At 40.2% G+C, this 10,140-nt stretch overlaps 1 gene segment (V, D, J or C); it reads left to right on the top strand.

The window, feature by feature from the left end:
• The first annotated feature begins 469 nt into the window (after window positions 1–469).
• On the top strand, window positions 470–942 carry LOC308418368 (Ig heavy chain V region IR2-like). The segment is given in 2 exons: window positions 470–515; window positions 614–942.
• Window positions 943–10,140: the final 9,198 nt, after the last annotated feature.

Genomic DNA, 10,140 nt, shown 5'->3' with positions numbered 1-10,140 from the left:
TATCACAGTGAGGTTGAAAATTTATATAACTATGTATATTGAAAATACGTTCTAAAAACATTCTTTTCTTTTTCTCTCTCTTCTTTTCTTTGTGAGACTCAGTTTATATGGCACAGGCATAACTCAAAGATTAATTTTCAGTGTCCACCCCTTGTCCATCCATGCACAACTGGGATAAAAACAAGATACAGGCATGAAAAACTTTCTCTGTCAGGTGAGGCGCAGCCCCAGGTCATCATTGACACATTGAGGATATCATGAAATTTCATCTTTTATTCTCAGAAAACTGTATCATTTGAGTCTCTAAGGCTCCCAGCAGTGAGCTCATGATATAGCACAGAGACATGCAAATATTGTTCTCCTCTGCTCATGAAAACAGCCCTGACCCTAAAATCTCTGACACAGGCACTCAGATCTGGACTCAGCTGTCTTTCCCTTCAGAGACCAACACTGACTGAAATCATTCACCATGAACATGCGACTGAGCTTTGTTTTTATTGTTGCTCTTTTGAAAGGTAATTTATAGATAATGAGAGATTGTGGATGTGAGTGGTGGTGAGTGAGAACTGTGAAGATTTTGTCCACTGACTGACAATATTCTCTGAGTTTGCAGGTGTCCACTGCGAGGTGAAGCTGGTGGAGTCAGGTGGAGGTTTGGTGAAACCTGAAGGTTCCATGAAACTCTCTTGTGCAGCCTCTGGATTCACTTTCAGTAACTACTGGATGAACTGGGTCCGCCAGACTCCTGAGAAGGGGCTGCAGTGGGTTGCAGAAATTAGAAACAAAGCTTACAATTATGCAGCATATTATGCTGATTCCGTGAAAGGCAGATTTACCATCTCAAGAGATGATTCCAAAAGTAATGTCTACCTGCAAATGAACAGCTTAAAATCTGAAGACACAGGCATTTATTACTGTGCAAGGCACAGTGAGAAACCATAATTATGAACCTAGACAGAAACCTTCCTGCAGGAGCTCTGACGACCAGTAGAGGGAGCGCAGTGTACATGGAACCCGAGGACATGGACTTGCTTATAGGGATCTCAAGAGGTGAGGTGAGATTTTCTAATTTTCCCAAGATGTACAGGGTACACGTAATGACATCATCCTGTAATATATCTAGAGATAAATAATTACAGTATGGAATACTTATAGACTCGTGTGACAGTAAGATTTTTGATGTGTTATATATGTGTGGCCATGAGCATATAATCCTAGTCTATAAAAGCAAAATGTCTTGTGTGGTTGAAGAAATAATGGGTTTTTTGACACATGGTCATATTTTACACTATTCTTTCTACAAAAAGGAAACAACAACAACAAAAACATCAATGAGAAACTTAAATACCACAATGGCATTCTCTGATTTAAGCAATAATATTTACTCAGAAGAAAATCAAATAGTCATTAAAACAGGATCTAGTGAGTAGAATATCTAATTTGTAGAATATGGGACCAAGAGAATGACAACCTAATATAGACTTGATCCTGAGAAAGGGGCTAAAGGAACAATACCCTTCCCTTCATTTGATTCTATCCTCAAATCAGATTTTAGTACAAATATCCTAAACTTTGTTATCAGATAAAAGTGTCACTTTAATTCCAGGCTTTCCTGGAATAAAACCCCAAGAAACTCCAGATAAACCCTCCATTATGCTCAGTTCTCTGCTACTTCTCTCTGAAGCAGAGTTAAATGCCTCTTGTTTACCAAGTGCACTGAAAATATCTTCTGTGAAATCTCTTTTGCAGTGGTCATTTGTATTTTTTGGCTAATGATTGCCATAATAATAACTATCTTTGCCCTAACATTTTTTCAGGAGTGGAGCTTTAGTGCTTTTTCTCAGGAAACCTCTACCTGCCAGAGCTGGTCTGCAACATTTGCATTGGAGAAACATCCTTCATTGCTGTAGCAGAGTTGTAAAAATTTCCACTTATTTTCTTTTTCTCTTTAGGGCTGCAACATAAACACAATTTTTGTCTTTGGACCACGATCTCCTCACAAGTTTGAGCATCTCAGGCTGATGTTTGGGTTGTCTCTGAACATGCCAAAGCACTTAATTTCACAAAGGGATATACTCTCATAGTTCATAATTATTTTTCCTTATCCTCTTGACCTTTTCTAGCAGATCACATTAAACTCAGGAAGGGATTCTTTACCAGGTAAACTTGAACAGATTTTTATATCTAAGGTCCAATAAATTCCTCTGTAAAATGTATACCATGTCAATACCATCGAATAGTAACAGAATCAATAAAAAATACAATACAAAGAATCCTTTACCTGTGAATTTGTTTGAACTGTAAAAACTATGATTGGCATTAATGTTGGGTTGTTATAATGTTTGGGTTATTTGGTAAAATGCCAGTTCCATGGTGTCATTTCAGATGAGACATCCTTGATTTCTCAAGGATAAAAAAAATATTTTTGTTGTCCAGAGAATTTCATCTTATTTCAGCCCTGGTGAATCAGTCTAAAACAAAATTGCTGGGGCAATGTTTGGGTGTCATTTTGTTCAACTCTAATATTGCCCATAAAACATTTTAATGCTACACCAATGTAGGAATGAGTTAAAGAAAATGTTTCAGCTTGCTAAGTACAGATGGTGGAGCAATTTCTACTAGGGAGATATGCCAATGGAGATTAGTAACTATCTGTTAAAAGTAGGCATCAATAGAAAATATCAAATACATGAACTGTGTATATCCTGAAAAACAGGTTTACTTAGGGGTTAGCACATGTGTTTCCTATTTTTCCTAGAGTTTGTTAATCGTTGTTAACCACCCAAAAGCCCCAGGAGATGATATTGTATGCCAGTTAGAAACCTTGACTTAAAATACACAAATCATGACAGGGTTCACTGCATTTTATTTAAAATCCCTGTGAGTGTCTCTTAAAAATACAGAAAGAGAAATGACATGATACAACGGGTTTCTCTGTTACCAGGAAGACAGGTTTTGTAAGAGTTGTGTGAATTCAACAATTGAAACCTAGCACCTGATCATCTTTACTCATTGAGAGTTAAATTTAGGATTTTCAGCCTGAATCTCACCCACAATCAATATAGAAGTGCAAATGTTCTGTGTAGGTCATGACTGGAAAGATGGATGGTTGTCATAGCATGTCTCAAAGTGGAAGGTTAGATTTGTCCTTCTTTCAGTATTCACAGAAATGATCCTTTATTCTTTGAAAGTGTATAAACAACAGGCAGTCCATAATGAATCTCCAGATAAGACATGAATGCCATCCAATGGTAAGTAAGGGGGCACAATAGTTCAGTTACTGTAAAAAGTTATTTACAGAAAAATGATACTGCATAGAACATATATATTGTCTGCATTGTTAAAACTAGGCATCACCTAACAGTTCTTTTTCAGTAATAATCACAAAGCTATATATTTTATGGGATAGCTTTTATATTGACATTTATTTATTTATATTTTATTGGATATTATCTGTATTTACATTTCAGATGGTATTCCCCTCCCCAGTCCCACTCTCCATGCCCCTCCCACTGCCTCCACGAAGGTGCTACTCTCCCAACCAGCCTCTCCCAACTCAGTGCATGGGCATTCCCCTACATTGGGAAAAAGAGCCTTTTCTGGACCCAAGGTATCTCCTCCCATTGATGCCAGAGAATATTATTTTCTGCTGCATATGTTCCTGGGTCCATGTGTCTCTACCTGCAATTTCACTGAGTGGTGTTTTAGACCCTGGGTGCTCTGGTGGGTTTGGTTAGTTGATAATTTGTTTTTCTCATAGGATTGCAGGCACTGTAAGCTCCTTCAATCCTTTATTTAGCTCCTTCATTGGGGTCCTGTTCAGTTTTATGGTCTCTGGGGTATTTTGGAGAATGGTCCCAAATTTCTACCTCATTAGGTCTCCTGTTTCTGCTATTTCTGTTTGGAATCAGGACTCCAGTTATTTTCCTCCTATCAATACCAGATCATGTTCTCCTTTCTAGGCCCCCACTTCTTTTCCCTGCCAGTTTTTTTCCTCCTACTTTGTCATTGCTTTCTAGTCCATCCTAAGTCGGACTAAGGCATTCTCATTTGGGCCACTCAGCTTGTTGATCTTTTTCAGTTCTTTGGCTTGTTCTTGGGCAATCTGCACTTTTCACTCACACACACACACACACACACACACACACACACACACACACGCATATATATGTATATATATATATACACCTCTGTAGACTACTTACATAGAGAATATTAGGTGAACAAACCCTGTATTGTTGAACTGTTACACTTCCATGATTGAATAGAGCAAAGGCACACCATGGCACACCACACTGCAGCACTAGCCCCATCATCTCTCACTAAGGCTCAGTAAGGTAAATTTTATACAATATATTCAGGTTACAGTTTGCTATGGCAAATCTGTCTTTCACAGATTCTTCATAATATGTTGCATAATCACGCCATTTAATTTTAATTTCAACAATCCACTCAAGCCTCTTCTCAGGAGATTGGCAGTCCACTCCTTCTGGTAGTCACTGAAAGTGAATCTGGAGGCTGCACAAGAGTTTCATGCATACTACAGTTGGCACCAATAGTAGACATCTGCAAACACAGAGATTACTTTACACTGAACTTACGTTTTCCATAAAATCAGTACATCTTAACCTTGATCAATATGTTTGTGTGTGTGTGTGTGTGTGTGTGTGTGTGTTTGTGTGTGTGTGTGTGTGTGTGTGTATGTGTGTGTATGTGTGTGTGTTTGCATCTGTCTTCAAACAGAGCAGAAGAAGGCATCAGATCCCAGTAAAAACTGTTGTGATCCACCATGTGGTTGCCTCAAATTGAATTCAGGACCTCTTGAAGAGCATTTGGTGCTTTCAAATGATGAGCCATCTCTCCAGCCCCCCTCCATATAGCACTTTTCTTCAATTACTTTTTGCATCACTACCCATTTGCATCTACCTATGTGTCACGCTCCCCACGTCCTGCCGGCAGGAACAGCGTGGAACAACAGGATTCTTCTGTGAACAACCTTTATTGTACAGTTCTCTGAGCAGGGGACCACATGGAAGAAAAATGCAATGCTTATATATGCCCAGGAGACTCGTGTTACTACCTGATTGGTAAACCCTCCAGTAGCTCATTAGCATTCCCTAAGAGTGGGCTGTGATGTCTGTGGTACATGCGCACTACTTCTCTCGGGCTGGGCAACAGCTCTATTTGCTGAGTCATCGACGGGAAGGCGGCACCATCTTTGGGTGCAGCACAAACAGCTCTCAACATCTCCCCCTTCTTTCTTAAATAAAACATAAAACATGGCCGATCAACCATCAGACTCTTGTTGAACCTTTAGGGTTCAAGACCATTATCAGCAATTATTTTGGGTAAGGCACCTTCCTGCGTGCAATGGGAATGAGCCCTGCAAGGTGCAAAGGCTGCCTATTTGTAGGACACCCGATCCTGGTGCAATGCCTCAAAGGCTCAGGGTGCAAGGGCTATCCAAACACAAACCCAACACTTTTCCTTAAGCATACTAAGCCAAACAGAGGGAGAGGTGCCCATTTTGAGTGCTACAAGAGCTTGCGCTATGACCACTTTGTCACATTGTTGTTGAGTACAGAGTTTTCACACCATCCAGAGCAAAAACACAGTCCCTCCACACAAAAGCATGCGAAAAAATTCTTGATAAGGCAAAATTTCTATAATCCCCTAACCCTGCTATCTCAGTGTCTAAGGGCAAGTACAGTACATCAAAGGTTTTAATGGTGTCAAACAAAGGAGGAAATAGTTTTGCATTAAGGCAAATGGGCATCGGTTTTGGAAACACCGACAGAATCTCCCATCTTGGTTTCGCTTGAATCGTCATGCAGGGCAGGCTCATCAGAAGCAGGTGGAACAGCATCTTGTTCTGGTAACACTCTACATGTTAGATGTTCTGGGATCCAAATCGGGTTTTTTTTTTTTTTTTTTTTTTTTTTTTTTTTTTTTTTTTTTTTTTTTTGCCCTGTGGAAACACACAAATAGCTTCCCTGGAGCGTATTAAGATAGGATCCAGGCCTTTCCAATTACCAGTGAGGACATCTTTCCATTTCACTAACTCTTTAGGTGGAATAGGCCATTGTCCATGGCTCTTGGCAGCTAAATGGCCATGAGCATCCAAATTTAAAATAAATAAATAAATAAATAAGGTAGGAAGTGTAGTAGAAATGGCCATTTTGGGTGTGGGGGGTACCTCTTCAATTTCCCCTTTTTGTTTGTTTAAATAAACCTTTAGGGTGTGATGAGCACATTCAATGATGCCTTGACCCTGAGGATTATAAGGCAATCCTGTCAAGAGTGAAACTCCCATGTGATGGCAAAATTGCTTGAATTTTGCTGAAGTATAGGCAGGACCATTATCTGTTTTTAACACTTTAGGTATGTCCCATGCACTCCATACTTCAAGACATGAGAAGCCTTTTCTCCCAATAAAGGAGAAGCAAAAATGACTCTTGAACAGGTATCAATGGACACATGCAAAAGATACTGAGATAATTGTTTAGAATAATTTGCAGCTTTAGTAAAATTTTTATACTGAACACTGGTCACACAAAATCTTGAGAATTTTCATTGGCAGCCCAGCTGGGCAACCTGCCACAATATATCTATCTGGTCTTGAAAAAGATCAGTTCCTATATCAGGAGAAAAGTCAAAGAGGCCCTTAACTGCCCAATGTACTCCCAGAGATTGACAGCCAGTCTAAGGAGGCAGGGCTGAATCTCTTCTTCTTGTACAGAAGGGTGAACACTTAGGTTGGGCTGGAATAGACAAATTACCCTTTGGCTGGGAAATAGGTCAGTGACCGGCAATCCAGGTGGCATCAGCCTATCCAGGTGTTTTGTATAATTAGCTGTGACTCTATAAGTTTGGACTGACTCTGCCAACTCTTTAACTTGCTTACGTTCTAGGCGCTGATCATCCTTGAACATTTGCCTGATGGCATGGTGTGTCTCCAGCGAACAAAAGAACTTGCACTTCCTCTCTGGATAAAGCGAAAAAGCAGAGGCAGCTGCTTTAAGAGCTTCCGGTTTTGCTATAGAAGTCCTCTGCCCCAGATAAAACAGCTCAACCTCAAATTCCGCTGCCTCCTCCTTTAAATCTTCCTCCTCAGACTCAAATAATTCATCCTCTAACTCCTCTTCTGCCAGCTCTAAAGGTTGTTGCTCTTTTAGTGGATACAAAGTATCCTTGTACTTCATTTCCTGGGGCACAATCCTCTCCTCTCCTGGCAATCATTCCTGGGGCTCTCCAGGCTGTTCTTCTGCCTTTCAGTTTTCTTTCACTTTCATTTTGAAATTCGCTCCATTTCTGACTTTTTTTGATCATGCCTCTCAGAGCCTACCTGTTTTACTTTTTGTTCCTTGCAAGCTCCCTATTTCATTCCGCTCTGTTTCTGACCCACCCTCTTGGTGCTTCATGATAACTTTCTGTCTAGCTAACTTCCACAACAGTATTGTTATAACAGTTACCACAAATGCAAGCAATAATCCTTCTGCTGCCAGAGGGAATCCAAAGAGAAACATGCCTCCATTTTTGGCACGCTCTCTTGGCGCTCCGTAAAATCCAAAGAGGAACATGTCTCTTGGAGCTTACCTATTTACCTTTTCACAATTCTGAATCCACTTCAGTGAACTTAAGGGTCCCCTGGTGCTCCCCCATTTTCGGCATCATTTGTCGCACACCCCATATCCCACCGACAGGAACGGAGTGCATCAACAGGATTCTTCTGTGAACAACTATATTGTACAGATCTCTGAGCAGGGGACCACATGGAAGAAAAACGCACTGCTTATATATGCCCAGGAGACTCGTGTTGCTACCTGATTGCCCCCAGTAGCTCATTAGCATGCCCCAAGAGCAGGCTGTGATATCTGTGGTACATGTGCACTATGTCTCTTGGGTTGGGCAACAGCTCTATTTGCTGAATCATTGGTGGGAAGCCGGTGCCATCTTTGGGTTCGGCACAAATGGCTCTCAACACCTATGTAATATAGAAGATACACAAATGAGATTTTCAAACAATACCTGTGTTTCTGGGACCATCTTAATTTACTTAAATTCTCACTAAATGCACCACTTTGCTAAAAATAATATAAGTTCTTCTTTCTTATAGATGAAAAATATAGACTATATTTTATATGCTGTATTTCTTTATTAAATGTTTTGTTGAAAGACATGCAGTTTGCTTGTATAATTTAGGTTTTGTAAAAAAAAAATCTGTATAAATAACCATTTGTGTGCACATAGAACTTTTGATCCATATGAACTTCTTGGAATTATTTGTATAACATTTTAGTATTTCACTGAGCTGGAAAAATCCTATTACTTTGTCTTTATGAAAGATTATTGCAAATTTTCATAACTTAGGAGTTTTGAAATTTCAATTAACTATTATTCTCATCACTACCACCACCTGAAAAGGAATTCTTTTTCACCAATAAAAGAACATGTTTTAGGTTGGCATTACATTTTTAAATGAGAGACTAGGCTTTGATGTTATATCTATAGGGCTTTAAAAGGTCTCAGGAGAGGATCCTATCTAAGTCAAAATTAGGATTTGGACCTAAGCATCTGCTGCCTCCTTCATCTCTAACTGGACTAGGTTCTTATATAAGAAAGATCCTCTCTCATGAGTATGGAAATCATGTTTGACTATGGTGGTACATAAAGGAATGACAACATCAAACAACAGCATATGATCACTGTCTTCTCAAAATGCACTGAGAACACAAGGTTCTACCATGAAATGGAGATAGATCATATTCTTACTGGAATCAGCACTTGCCAGTAAGCACTGACAAATTCAACCTTCAAAAATGGGACATTCATTTGGATAGCACTGACATCCACCCTGCTCTTATCTCCACAGGTGTCAACTCCCAGGTCCAGCTGCAGCACTCAGGGGCTGAGCTAATGAGGTCTTGGGCCTCAGTGAAGGTGTCTTTCAGGGCTCTGGCTACACTTTTACTAGTTACTATGTGGGGTGGTTAAAGCTAAAAACTGGACATGACCTGGAGTTAATTGGAAGGATTTTTCCTGGAAGTGGTGCTACAGACTATGCACAGAAGTTCAGGGGCAAAGCCAAACTGACTGCAGACAAATCCTATAGCTTAGCCAGCATGGAACTCAGAAGCCTGGCTTCTGAAGACTCTGTGGTCTATTACTGTTTGAGAGAGACACAGTGTTTGGACCACATTCTGAGTGTGTCAGAAACCCTGGAGAAGCAGAAGCTCCCCTCTGAATGAGAGGACAGAGAAGATTAGCTTGAGGACTTACTCAGAAAATGTAATAGCATTGGCTTTCACTTCTCAACCTTATAAGGTCTTTTCAAACATTCTCAAAGGCTATTTGAGAAAGAATGGAGGTTGATTAAGGATCCCTCAGTCTGCAACTTTTATCAGGGATCCCTTCCATTAACATGATCCTTTAATAAAACAACAATTGACTGTGGGTCAGAAGAATAAAAAGTTGGAAATACAAAAGTTAGATGTCAGTTGAAACCCCTAAGACAGTTATTCAAATAACTGTCAAACAGTAGTTGCTTTCTGAACTCTTGATTGTAAATCCACTTTGCCTGGGTGCACCACAACTGGGCAGATGTGCAAGGCTTTAGGCAAGCTTCAAACCCCACCACCACAGGAGAGAGTGGGGTAGACTCTAGCCAGATCAGGCATTCCAAAAGTCCCTACCCTACACACAGGTAGCAGTAGAAAAACAACTATGGCTGATCTCAGAGGCAAATAAATGAAATAATGGACAGGTATGGAACAAAATAGCTGCAGCTACACTGGGGACATGTAGGGATCATACTTTAACAGAAGCCAAGCAAAGAAATTCAATAAGAAGCTGGGAGAGGCCACATTGAATCAGTTAGCTTGGAGAGAAGTATGAGCCAGAACACTAGAGCTGAACCAGCTCAGAAAGAACCAGAAAGGGTGGGCTTATTCTGCAGTGTCTTAGAAGCAGCAATAGTCTAGGCCTTTGTTAGCAGACAAAGGTTGGAATCTGAAGCCTTCAAGGTCCTTGATTACAGAAGTATATTTTGTAAAGCACCTAGGAACTTCCAGGCACAGGCCTAGGGATAGTTGGAACACCAACATACTCTGGGATCCGTCGAATCCAAGCATTTCTAAAGCA

This window comes from Micromys minutus, assembly GCF_963924665.1.
Source record: "Micromys minutus genome assembly, chromosome: 1".
NCBI classification, from domain to species: domain Eukaryota; kingdom Metazoa; phylum Chordata; class Mammalia; order Rodentia; family Muridae; genus Micromys; species Micromys minutus.
Note: the sequence above shows the minus strand (reverse complement) of the source record. Positions and strands in the feature narration are given on the sequence as shown.